This window comes from Arachis duranensis, chromosome 2 (assembly GCF_000817695.3).
Source record: "Arachis duranensis cultivar V14167 chromosome 2, aradu.V14167.gnm2.J7QH, whole genome shotgun sequence".
In the NCBI taxonomy this organism is placed as follows: Eukaryota; Viridiplantae; Streptophyta; class Magnoliopsida; order Fabales; family Fabaceae; genus Arachis; species Arachis duranensis.
In genome coordinates this window covers 26,633,597-26,636,197 of record NC_029773.3, presented here as the reverse complement: position 1 = coordinate 26,636,197, position 2,601 = coordinate 26,633,597, and the positions used below count along the sequence as shown (strand labels likewise).

The 2,601-nt window shown below is 29.7% G+C and overlaps 1 non-coding gene across 1 annotated transcript; it reads right to left on the bottom strand.

The window, feature by feature from the left end:
- Positions 1-2,431: 2,431 nt before the first annotated feature.
- On the bottom strand, positions 2,432-2,535 carry LOC127745325 (small nucleolar RNA R71). The gene has a single exon (XR_008006522.1). It is a non-coding gene; the product is annotated as a small nucleolar RNA R71 (small nucleolar RNA).
- Between the last annotated feature and the right edge of the window lie 66 nt (positions 2,536-2,601).

Here is a 2,601-nt window from a genome sequence, read left to right as displayed (position 1 = left end):
TTGCCATGGAAAGGAGTAAGAAGAATTGGATGAAAGCAATAGGAAAACAGAGATTCGAGAGGATTCTAGCATCTCCACACGTCTATCTGAAATCCCCACCATTAATTTACGTAAGTATTTCTATCCTATTTTATTTTCTTTTTATTATTAATTTTCAAAATCCATAATCATTTAATCTGCCTAACTGAGATTTACAAGGTGACCATAGCTTGCTTTATACCAACAATCTCTATGGGATCGACCCTTACTCACGTAAGGTATTACTTGGATGACCCAGTACACTTGCTGGTTAAGTTGAACGTAGTTGTGATCACATATGCCAAAGAGCCATTAAATAAATCTCATGCAAATACAAAGAGGGCAGTCACAATTTCGTCCACCAAGTTTTTGGCACCGTTGCCGGGGATTGTTCGAGTATGGACAACTAACGGTTCATCTTGTTGCTCAGATTAGGTAATTTTCTTTTTGTTTTGTTTTTAAAAATTTTTCAAAAAAAAATCTTTTTTCCTTTTTTTCGAAAATAAATAAAGAAAATACCAAAAAAAACATAAAATCATAAAAACCAAAAATATTTTGTGTTTCTTGTTTGAGTCTTGAGTCAATTTTTAAGTTTGGTGTCAATTGCATGTTTTTAAAATTTATGCATTATTTTTTCAAAAATTCCATGCATTCATAGTGTTCTTCATGATCTTCAAGTTGTTCTTGGTAAGTCTTCTTGTTTGATCTTGATGATTTTTTGTTTTGTGTCTTTTATTGTTTTTCATGTGCATTCTTGCATTCATAGTGTCCATGCATTAAGGATTTCCAAGTTTGGTGTCTTGCATGTTTTCTTTGCATCAAAAATTTTTCAAAAATATGTTCTTGATTTTCATCATGATCTTCAAAGTGTTCTTGGTGTTCATCTTGACATTCATAGTGTTCTTGCATGCATCATGTGTTTTGATCCAAAATTTTCATGTTTTGGGTCATTTTTATTTTTTTCTCTCTCATCATTAAAAATTCAAAAAATAAAAAACATCTTTTCCTTAATTTTCTCATAATTTTCGAAAATTTGAGTTGACTTAGTCAAAAATTTTTAAAATTAGTTGTTTCTTACAAGTCAAGTCAAATTTTCAAATTTAAAAATCTTATCTTTTCAAAATCTTTTTTAAAAATCATATCTTTTCCATTTTTTTCCTTTTTTTTCGAAAATTTCAAAAATCTTTTTCAAAATATTTTCAAAATCTTTTTCTTATCTTTATATGAAATTTTTGAAAATTCACTAACAATTAATGTGATTGATTCAAAAATTTGAAGTTTGTTACTTTCTTGTTAAGAAAGGTTCAAATCTTTAAATTCTAGAATCCTATCTTTTAGTTTCTTGTTAGTTAAGTAATTAATTTTAATTTTAAAAATTAAATCTTTTTCAACCATATCTTTTTATCATATCTCCTTATCTTATCTTTTTATCATATCTTTTTCAAAAATTTTATCTTTTTCAAAAATTTGATTTCAAAATATCTTATCTAACTTCTTATCTTCTTATCTTTTCAAATTTGATTTTAATATCTTTTTCAACTAACTCTTTGACTTTTTGTTTGTTTCATATCTTTTTCAAAACCACCTAACTACTTTTCTCTCTCTAATTTTCGAAAATATCTCATCTCTTTTTCAAAAATTCTTTTTGTTTTAAATTTTAATTTTAATCTTATCTTATCTTTAATTTTCGAAAATCACTAATCTCTTTTTCAAAATTATTTTCGAAATTCTCCCTCTCTTTTCTTATTCTATTTAATTATTTATCTACTAACACTCTTCTTCACTCTTCTCCCCTTTCTTTTTCTACTAACATAAAGGAATCTCTATACTGTGACATAGAGGATTCCTCTTCTTTTCTTGTTTTCTTCTCTTTCATATGAGCAGGAACAAGGAAAAAGGCACTCTTGTTGAAATTGATTTCGAACCTGAAAGGACTCTGAAGAGGAAACTAAGAGAAGCTAAATTACAACAATTTAAAGGTAACCTTTCAGAAATATTAGAATAAGAGAAGGAGATGGCAGCCGAACCCAACAACAATAATGCAAGGAGAATGCTTGGTGACTTCATAAAACCATCGTCCAAATTTGATGGAAGAAGCATCTCCATTCCTGCCATTGGAGCCAATAATTTTGAGCTTAAACCTCAACTAGTTGCTTTAATGTAACAGAACTGCAAGTTTTATGGACTTCCATCTAAAGATCCTTACCAATTTTTAACTGAGTTCTTGCAGATTTGTGAGACTGTTAAGACAAATGGAGTAGATCCTGAAGTCTACAGGCTCATGCTTTTCCCTTTTGCTGTTAGAGATAGAGCTAGAATATAGTTAGATTCACAACCTAAGGATAGCCTGAACTCCTGGGATAAGCTGGTCACGGCTTTCTTGGATAAATTCTTTCCTCCTCAAAAGCTGAGCAAGCTTAGAGTGGATGTTCAGACCTTCAAACAAAAAGATGGTGAATCCCTCTATGAAGCTTGGGAAAGATACAAACAGTTGACCAAAAGGTGTCCATCTGACATGTTTTCAGAATGGACCATATTAGATATATTCTATTATGGTCTATCTGAGTTTTCAAAAATGTCATT